This window comes from Opisthocomus hoazin, chromosome 7, assembly GCF_030867145.1.
Source record: "Opisthocomus hoazin isolate bOpiHoa1 chromosome 7, bOpiHoa1.hap1, whole genome shotgun sequence".
Lineage (NCBI taxonomy): Eukaryota > Metazoa > Chordata > Aves > Opisthocomiformes > Opisthocomidae > Opisthocomus > Opisthocomus hoazin.
In genome coordinates this window covers 24,733,802-24,744,485 of record NC_134420.1, presented here as the reverse complement: position 1 = coordinate 24,744,485, position 10,684 = coordinate 24,733,802, and the positions used below count along the sequence as shown (strand labels likewise).

General features: G+C 42.3%; 1 protein-coding gene across 1 annotated transcript in view; it reads right to left on the bottom strand.

The window, feature by feature from the left end:
- Positions 1-7,504: 7,504 nt before the first annotated feature.
- PRR5L (proline rich 5 like) overlaps positions 7,505-10,684 on the bottom strand; it is a 62,516-nt gene continuing 59,336 nt past the window's right edge. The window contains exon 10 of the transcript XR_012764516.1: positions 7,505-9,575. The gene's annotated coding sequence lies outside the window, so the exon portion shown is untranslated. The remainder of the gene's footprint in view (positions 9,576-10,684) is intronic.

Below are 10,684 nucleotides of genomic sequence, written 5' to 3'. Positions count from 1 at the left end.
TTCGGGGGGGGGGGGGGGGGGGGGGGGGGGGGGGGGGGGCGGAGGGTAGGAGGTGGGGGGGTGGCCAGAAGAAACACTCATAATTTGAGAGCTTCTTCCTCCCACAGTTCCTTTCTCAACTCCAGTGGTAGTAACTAAAGTGTCCTTAGTCTGTGTGCTTATAGTTCATACCCAAGACCCACTAAGTGCATGAATACTTTCTCTCCTTTTGAAGCTTTGCGTTATGAACTGAATTTTTGCTTTGAGCCTTATCTGCTAGATCTGATCTACTTCTGCCTTGGGAGGAAACTCAGTTTGGTGGCAGGTTCAGGAGTTCAGATGATTCAGGTAAATATTGTAAGATAGCACAAACCAATAGGGAATTGAAAGCTACTGCATGTATAATACTGTATTGGCCACAGTACTATGAATGCTTTATTCACTGCTGCTATTCTACTGGTTTTGTATTTTAATATTACCAAGTAGAACGCTGAGTGATGCCAAATTACTGTAATGGCAGAGTTTTACATGAGAGACTTTGAGAGCTAATTTGCTCAAAAGTTACATCTTTCTGTCATGAAAAATTATAAATGTTAATGAAATATTTATTCATCTGCTTGTTCCATTTTGCTGTTTCTTCCTCCACCTTCCAAGCTACTCTTCATTTTTTAACTGCAGTTGCAGAGCTTTCTCTTACAAGTAAGACCATCTTCAGCTAATGGAAGACCTTACGCGTCTGCATTGTTACCATCTCAATGTATGGTCTTCATGACTATCATCTCTTATTCAAGCTTTTCTAAGGTTAGCATGAAGAGATCCGGTTTCTATATGAAAATGTATTTTCACTGACACAGCTTCTTTTCTTTTCTCCTTCCTCCAAGTCTGATCTTTTCTTGCGAGAAATCATTTTACCATGGTGGATTGAGGTGTAATTGCTAGAACTACTTAAATGGAAGCAGCAAGGTATGCAGTGTTGAGAGTTGTCTCTAAAACAAATGTGAAGAAATATGAGGATTTAACCAGCTTTCCTGTGTAATTTCTTCAGGAATGGGGTTCTTCAGTTCTGTAACTCTTGATGCTTTGCAGCATTACTGGATCTCAAAGCGGTTTAGAAAGAGTCTTAGCTTCTGTTGTCTTCCAGATTTCTGTTATCTTGAACATGTTTTAAGTCAGCCACTCTTAGGATGTGTATTTGCAAAGCTGCTATGGCGCTAACTGTCCAATAATAATATATTGCAATTGTGTTTTCTTTTTGCCTCAATGTCTTCCCCTGCAGGGCAGGGAAAGTTATTTTACTGAAAATGTGGGTATGTAATGTATATGTGGGAGCTCAGATAATGTGAGATGTATAGACTTGGTTTTTAAGTGGTCTCATGATACGCCTGGTCGTATTTGCTATCAAGGGATTAAAGTTGCTAATGAAATAAAATCAGGGTGGCCTTTCTGCTTTTATTTAGAGATGCTTTCACATCGAATATATTGATGATGGATGCAAAAAAATTATTCTGGGCTCAGTGTTAACAGTTTGTATTGGTTTGCATTTGAACAGAATGAAAGTACTCCTGTTCCCTTGGAAGTGTTGATAGATTGTTTAATATATTTTGTAATGAATGCACAGCTATTTTTCTGACAGAATTTAAAAAAATAAACTAATTAAAATGTGCACTGTATGTTGCATCTCTGTTCTTAGGGAGGGCTATTCAAAAAGATTAACTGATTCAGGACTTCTGTGGTAGTTTCTCGATCTTGTGCGTTTCAGAGTTGGCTAGTTTTTACCAAGGTAGACCATGTATCGTATAGCACCAAGAAGGCAAAGGATAGATTTCAAGATAAAAAACTTCAGTTGTTTATAACGATTAGCGATAGTTTTATTCATTATTAGAAGACATAGCTGGTGTAATTGATAACAAGCGAAGTGTTCTCATGATCATTCTGAAATTTAAGAGAAAAATACTGCACTGAAAAATACTGCACAGTATCATGTCTCTGGCCACATCCTGCTTGCTTGTTATATTTGTCACAAAAACAACTAGGCTTGAAGCTTTGTTGCAGGATACTCAGATCAGAAACCAAAGGGAGTTCCTCTGTCAAGAAGAGAAATAAGTGCTTGCTTCATGGCAATCTGCTAATTTATCTCAACCACAAAGGCATTTGTTTTTTAACAGCATCTGCAGGAAGTGAAATCTTGATCTCTGACTCCATGCCCTATAGAGTGTGTGAAGACCTTCAAATTCTTCTGATGAACCTTAGTGGTATTCACTAGACATGGTATCTAATGCAGTGCTGTTAATGTCAAGTTAATTATGACCTTATCTTTCATCTATGTTCATCCTAGTAGATTCCATGGGTAATGGATAGGAAAGCATGCTTAGATACCAGTATCCATTGTATTAATCCATTTATAATGCTCCATATTTAAGTGCACTAAAATCTTCTTTTGATGACATGAAGTAATAATGGCCTTTTTTTAAACAGGAAAAATAGGCATACGCAGCTGCACCTATGAATGGAAAGTCAGCAAAAGTATGTTCACACCCATGTAAATTCAAATGTCTTATGTACCTGTACATTTCTGAAAAAAATTGGCTTTGTACTGCTAAACTAGATGTGGACCACAATATTCTGACTAGATATTTTATTGGACGAATACCAGTTCATTGCAGTGACTTCACAGGAAGAATGTGTTTGTTTTAGCTAAAATCCTCACTAGTGCAAAACCGGTTTCTCTGCTGCCTCACTCATCCCCAAAAAGCAGCAGCCCAGCACTAAGGCTGCTCCCTCTGGAAAGAGAAAACTCCTCGTGCAATTCCTTATTACACTGTCCTGGGTGAGTGAGTACATGCGGCGCTAGGCTTCAGCTCTTCTGTGCTGTGTCTCTCATTTCAACGCTGTGACTATTCAGCTTCTTCCAACACAGCCTTTACGGAAGGAAACAAAACTTACCAGCTTAGCCCCGAGGAGCACTGAGCATGCTATTAACGTGCAGTAAAGACAAGGCAACAGAATGGGAGGTTGGTAGACCTAAAAGGGTGAGTAGGGAAACTCGGCCTGTCCGGATGAAATGAGTAAGAAGCTGATGAATTGTGCCTGTTGCACATTTTTGGCTCAAAAATAACCCAGCCACCCTCAAACCTGCACTCATACCCCTCAAAGAGGAAATTGTTATGCTAGCCAGAAAAATGACCAAGGGAAACACACTTTGCTGGTACCACTGCCTCATCATATTCCCACACTGGAAGGGGTGGCTTGACCAGGCTCAACTGAGTGGACTGTGGTGTCACCACCACCCTTACAAGATCCGAGAGTCTGAGTGACCTGAAATACAAAATTTCAGGATCTGTGACCTTCATGGTTTTTTCCTTTACTGGTTTAAATTTTTTTCAATTAAACCTGACCTCCTTGATAATAATACATGTCTGTGAGCACAGAGGCAGCCATTTAACAGCTACTTTAAGCTTGTCAGGGCTCAGAATGTGTGAAGAGTTCATGCTACTTCTGCAGCCTTTTTCAGTTCGCAAACAACAGTGAAAAAAAACAGCTCACAGACATAACTGTCCTTGTTTCTCCTATTCTCTTTTTTTGTTTCTTCTTGACTGCAAGCAGGCAGAAAGAGATGCTGTAGTGAGAGTCATACCTTGAGTCCACCCTCATGTGTATTTTATTCCAAGCAGAACTGTTCTTATTACTGTTTCTCATCCCCTCTAAAAGACTACGATTTTCTCCATTTCAAAAAACATAATGTCGTATTGTAAAAATTAATTAATCTTGCTATTTTATGATGGAGGAGGAGCAGATAAAGACTGAGATACAACATCATGGAGATAATTTTTCTGCTCAAAACCTGGGACCCTGCTTCACTGTCCAGTCTTTTGGCAATCACATTCTTCAAACCCGTTCATTCCACTCAAAGGCTCTGAAAGGCTGGGTTGCCTTGGGGTTTTTTCCCCATCTCAGATGGAATAGGAAAATTTCTGAAACTGTATGAGAGGAGGAGACTGTGAAACAGGCAAATAGTTTCCCTAGTAGCTGTAGTCGCAGCCTCGACCCATGAGCCTCCTTTTCCTTTCAGTTGGTGGTGCTCCAATTGATCTCTGAGGGGACACAGCCCATGAAGGTTGCCAAGTTCAGCGATTCCATCCTGCTCCTTCAACCCCGTCAGCTTTTCATTGCCTCCTGGAGCTAGCTGGACAGGAATGTCAGCTGGCGCATCGAGCCAGTCACCCTGCGCTGAGGCAGGGAGAGAGCCCTGCTCTGCTGCCTGTCCTGAAGAGCCTGGCTGGTAGCTTTGCCCTGAGGCACCGATGGGTTTGGCTTGGCTCAGTCAGACCTGACGGGCACAGAATCACAGAATCACAGAATGGTAGGGGTTGGAAGGGACCTCTGTGGGTCATCTAGTCCAACCCTCCTGCCGAAGCAGGGTCACCTACAGCAGGCTGCACAGGACCTTGTCCAGGCGGGTCTTGAATATCTCCAGAGAAGGAGACTCCACAACCTCCCTGGGCAGCCTGTTCCAGTGCTCCGTCACCCTCAGAGGGAAGAAGTTCTTCCTCATGTTCAGATGGAACTTCCTATGCTTCAGTTTGTGCCCATTGCCCCTGGTCCTGTCTCTGGGCACTACTGAAAAGAGTTTGGCCCCATCCTCCTGACACCCACCCTGAAGGTATTTATAGGCATTTATTAGGTCCCCTCTCAGCCTTCTCTTCTTCAGGCTGAACAAGCCCAGCTCCCTCAGCCTTCCCTCGTAGGAGATGCTCCAGTCCCCTCATCATCCTCGTAGCCCAGGAGCAGTGTTTTGCCAGCTGAGTACTGACAATCTTGGAAAAAGTACCTCCTGCATTCTTAGAGAATTTTAGCAAGCGATAGCTTGCTAAAAACACTGTGATGATCTGGCCAAAAAAAATCAGAGTTTTCAGTTTCTTACTCCTCTGAGACAGAACCTGATTTCCACGAAACTCAGCTGATAATTGACCGGGGGGGGGGGGGGGGGGGGTGTGGATGAGCACTGGGGCAATCTTTACCTTATCTCGCGCAATCTGCAGAGAAGATGATTGTTTTCTTCAGAGCCCTGACTCCTCGGCTACAAACCGGTGTTGGTTACTTGCTGGTTTTCCCTTCTGTCTCCAGCAGCAGACTCAGCTTGCTGACTGCTCACAGAGCAGCGGTGTCCTGAGAAGCCAAACTCGTGCACTTCACAAGTCCTGCCGCAGTATGCCTGAGCCTAGCCTTTTTATTTCCATTTTGGTCTTCATTTGTGACTTGTTTCTCACCAAGATTTAGCTTTGCTTCTGTTGATGAATGAAGTGACGGTTTCAGCCACGTGTGCACATGGGCTTTGCTAACAGGGTGGCAAGGAACCAAGATACTGCCAAGGAAAAGTGACATGTACAAGTTTTCCTAGTTTCAGCATCACATCCAGGTGTGATGGACTTCACACAGTGTGGAGTTTAGACTTACCTGAGCAAATGCCTCCCATGTGATTCACCTCTTGGAAGCAGCTCCTTGGGCTAACACTTGGGTTTCTTCATGCCCAAATCCTTTATATAGGCACGTGCCTGTCCTCATCCTTCTAGTTAAAACTCAGAAAGTGAATCAATATTTAAAATTCAACTCTGTGATCTACTTTTTTTTTTCATTTTGCTTCAGCTATGGTACCTGGACTTAAAAAAAAAAACAAAAAACAGAACCAAGTAGGTACAGAGTGTGGTTTTGGATCCCCTGGAAATGGAAGTGGTTTAGACTTTACAAGGGTGGAAAACAATGATCTTGAAAGGCAAGTCAGTACTGTTGGGAAAGTCAGACCACCAAACACTGTAACCAAACAATTAAAATGCAGAACAGAGATGAACGCCCACAGCGAACTCCTTGGTTCCTTGCACGCTGCTTTCAGACAGCAATGGAAGCCAGCACGTGAATGCAAAGGAGCCGTATTGTAACCTCTGCCTGTTTCTGGCTTGTGAGTCAGAATAGGACTTAGTTCACCTGTAACAGTCTCAAAGATAATAAAGTAATAACAAAGATAATAAACTCAATACAAAAATTAAAATAAAAGTATATAAATATATAAAATTTAATTACATATTTAAAATTATCAAAATTATATAATGTAATAATTATATAATGTATTAAATATCTAAAAATAGAATGTATACCATAAATAGATCATACATAAATATACAAAATATATAAAGCTAAAAAATAATAAAAATAATAAACTCTAATAAGGATAGTCCAGTCAAACTCTCCCCAGATTTTTGAGCCAGAACTATGCATCCAACACCTTCACATGTCCTTGTTAAAATCAGAAAGCGTAAAACCAAGGGCAAGCCTTTTCAATTCATTTCTAACAGCTGCAGTAACATACATTGTTGTAATAACAGAACCCGACTGCTGGTAAGCATCAGGGTCCTCAACCTAAACTCTCTTAAATTAATCGTAATCACTGGACAAGACTTACTGCTGCTTGAAAATACAGCTGAGCAGGGCACCACCAGAGCACACCAAGCGAGGGCGATGCCCTTCGAAGAGGCCGCCGCAAGGAATGGAAGAATGAAGAGATACCCATGTGTCCGCGGTGCCAGACCTTGCTCTCTAGCTCAGTCCCTCCTTCAACAAAAAGTTTTTCTCAGGGTACTACCTGCGTCCAGGATTCCTATCGCAACATTGAATTAAACTCCTGAAAGTCAATGAAGGGTGATAAAAAGTCGGAGCAACGCAGTCTTTTCAGCAAGAAGGGGTCCTAGCCTGCACACTGGCGTCGCAAGCTCCTCGGGTTCACTTGCAACTTACTGTTATTTGTAATAGGGGAAGGACACCCCGCTCGTGAACAGTTCTCTCCAGGATTGCACAGGATGTAACCCACAAGGCTATCAGCACAAACGAACACGCACTCATCCAGTCACTCACACAGAGAGAGCAGCAGACCGCTCCAGCAGCTTCTGGCTGAATCAGCTGTGCTGTTTTGTGGGGTTTTTTTCAAACAAATTTATGGCTGGGGTCTTCTAGAGCACATTACCAGTCAAGTGTTCTGCCCTCAGTGCTTCTTGACCACTGTAATTCGTACTGAACATCTATCTCTTTGGAGGACTATTTACACAAGCCTAATTTAAGGACACCTAAAACTTCCCTCTCTTAAGAGATCATTCTCTTGCAAGCCATTTCCCAAATTGAGAGGGTTTAATCCTTGCATAATTTGTTGAAAGTTCTCTTAATGGCCTCTCTTAGTAGCCCACAAAGATGATTCTCCTTTTCATTTAGGCCTCAAACTCCATGTAAGTTCTGGTATGTGGGGTTTTTTGTCTTGGTCTCAGCCTTTTGCTGCTTGGGGCCCCTCACAACAAACCTCTGTTTTCAGCTGAGAGCCTCCATCCCAGCCTGCCTTCGCTCGCTGCACTGCTCTGCATCTGCTGTGGCTGCGATGCCGCGTCCCGGGCTTTCACCCCGTGCTGCTTTTCCTGCCTCTCCTGCAAGCTGGCACCCAGCAGGGTGATGCCGTAAAAAGCCAGAGTTGAAGACTCAATAGTCGGCAGACTATTAAGCAGGTATTCTTTATTGCGGCGTCGGGCACACGGGGGATCTCTCCTCCAAACGTGTGCACCGAAGAGACACAGTTACTAGACATTTATGCTATGTTAACATACATATTAATTACATTTCCAAGAAATGCTTATCATAGTAATGGTTTTTCCGAGAACTCGTTATTATATGGTAATGTCCATTGCACATGTTTGTTTGGCGTCTCTCGGCGGGGGTCTTCAGATTATCCTGCAGCCTCCTTGTCTCTGCAGTTTGCATACCTGTTCTCCCAAGGCCCAGCCGCCTAAAGGGATTATTCAGGAGTCGCTTGTCTTGCAACCGTCCGAATTATTCACAAAGAACCAAGACTTGTTTCTGACCACCTGAAGTGATAACTTCCCACACATGTTACATTTGTTACATTTACAGTTATCAATCCCTCCTTTTCTTTTGAGGATTTGTAGCTAGAAAGCTATGAATCCTCACTATTGTATTTTGTAGGTATTATTTTCAAATTCCTTTAGTCTTTCACGCCAAGGCTCTGGGAAAAGTATTTTCCAGTTTCTATTTGGTGCCTAATCTTATTCCTTTTCCAGTCACTGTATGTCTCAACTGAGCCCTGACAACACCAAAGGAAACATTTGAGAGACATGCAAACAAGTATTCCCAAAACCACCAGTGTGATCATTCCCATGAATAATTGTTTCAACCACTCTAAATTGGGGAGCCAAGAGGTTAATTTATCCCATAAGTCTCGAAATCCCAAGGAAGTATCATCCAAAGATACTTCATGGAATACTCGTGTTTTCTCCCAGAGTGTGTTCAAATCTGCTTCTATCTGTCTGTCTTTATTGATATATGCACAGCAACTGGTATTGATGATCATATACACTCCCCCTTCTTTGGCAGTCAATAAATCTAATGCCATTCGGTTCTGTAGCACAACTTTACTAAGGGATGATATTTCTGTCTGTAAATTTTCCATAGTATTTATTGTTAGATTCTCCATCTTTTCTAAAACCGTGGAAATGTTTATTATGGCTTTTTCCAGTTCGCTTACTCCTAGCCATGGTAAGAACCATCTGACAAAGCTATGAAACTTTGTTCCCCTACTTACAAGTGGGTTGTCTTCCCGTTTGGCTCGTCTCCATGATATTCTTAATATGCCTTTAGGTATTTGGGACTGATTATATATTCGGTCCTGGCTGACTAGATGACCTATGGTACATTCCCTTCCAACCCGCAGGGAGCTGCTTTCTGCTAATGCCATCACCACATAGCCACCAATACCCGTCGGGTAATTTACAGGGCCCGTCAGTGGCTGTGAGATTAGCTCTGTAAAATGTTCCACGGTTTACCCAGCCAATTGGTACATTCCTAAAATAATCCCAGTTCAAGGGGCTACAGGTTTCTAATTGGGTTCTGTTACAAAAATCTGTATATATCGTACCTGTCCCTTTCAAATCCCAAGTTCCTACTTCTACTTTAGTTTTGTTGATCCAATAATCATTCCACCCATCCCTGCAAGCACAATTTTTGTGTGTATGGAAGGGGGTCAGCACGAACAAGTGTTGGATCTTGCTTTCCATAGGCAGCTATTATTGCTGACCAATATCTGGGTGTTGTTATCTAATATCTGTAGGTCAAATCTTGGTCCAGTCATATAGTTCGAGTTGTCGTGATCGCAGTATCCTCCGTCGTGTCTTCTCCAAAACTCGGGCCAAGTATTATTATCACAATTCCAATGAGTGAATCCTGCCCCATATAAAGGGAGTCTCATGTCACCTTTTGGTAAGGCAGTACAAATCCAACAATCCTTAGCTCTCGTGGCATTCGCTAGCACCTGAATTGCATTGTAATATAAGTTCTCTCTCCAAGCGTTTACTAATAAGCCTAGGTTTAACAAAGTTACCGCCGCAATCGTAGTTTCAAACCGCCAGCCTTTTCGACCATCCATCCTGGTTTAGGAGCCTTATTCACTCAGGAATAATGGATCCACGCCGGTTGTTCTCCAGTCTTGATTGCGGTGAAGGTGGTCAGCAATACCTGGTAAGGTCCATTCCACTTCTCTCTCAGTGGATCACCTGAAAAATTCTTAACATAAACCCAATCTCCAGGGCTAAATGGATGGATCGAGTGATCTAACCCTTTAGCCCTGGTACCCAAAACATCTTTACTAATCCTTTCTAATTGTTTTCCTAAGGATATAACATAATTCTGTAGGTACTGATTTCCCAACTGGTTCGAATCTTCCCCCTGATATTTAGCCTGATATGGTCTCCCATATAGTATCTCAAAAGGGCTCAAATTTTCTTTGGCCCTAGGCTTTACACGTATCCGAAGTAGTGCAATAGGCAATGCTTGGTACCAATATAGATTCGCTTCTTGGCATATTTTGCATCTTTTCTACTTGCCCACTGGCTTGTGGTCTGTAGGGCGTATGTAACTGCCAATTGATTCCTAACAGTTTGCTGACCTGTTGCACTACTTCTGCACAAAATGTGTCCCCCTATCTGAGGAGATAATTGTTGGTACCCTAAATCGAGGTATTATTTCATTTAATAATGTCTTAGTTACTTCCCTTGCTTTATTCGTTCTACAAGGGGAATGCTTCTGGCCAACCTGAAAAGGTATCCGTGAGTATTAATAAGTACCTTTACCCTCCTTTTCTTGGAAATTCAGAGAAATCAGTGTGCCAGTGTTCTTCCAGTATACTTCCCTTCCCAGTACTTCCTAATTGTACCTAGTTACCTGTACTGGGGTTATTTTTAAATATGTTTCACATTATTGGGTTACTTGTCAGACTGTAGAATACAAATTGTTCCCTATTAATTTCTGATTTAAAAATTTATACAGGGAGTCCGCTCCCCATTATGTCCTACTGTGTTCTTCTTTAACCACCCCCCATATCTGTTTAGCAGGGATTATAATTCTGCCATCACTTAAGTAGGCCCACCCCTGGGATGGAACTTGGCCCCCTAATCCCTCTATTAATTCTGCATCAGTTTTAGAATACTCAGCATTTTCTTGGTCACTCAGGTTTCTATTTCTATTATCTGGAATTAAGGCTAAAATCTCTTGCATTCTCTCTGCTGCCTGTTTAGCTTCATAGTCAGCCAACCTGTTACCTCTTTCCTGGTCAGTGTTACCCTTCAGGTGTCCTCGGCAGTGCATGATGGCAACTTTTGCTGGT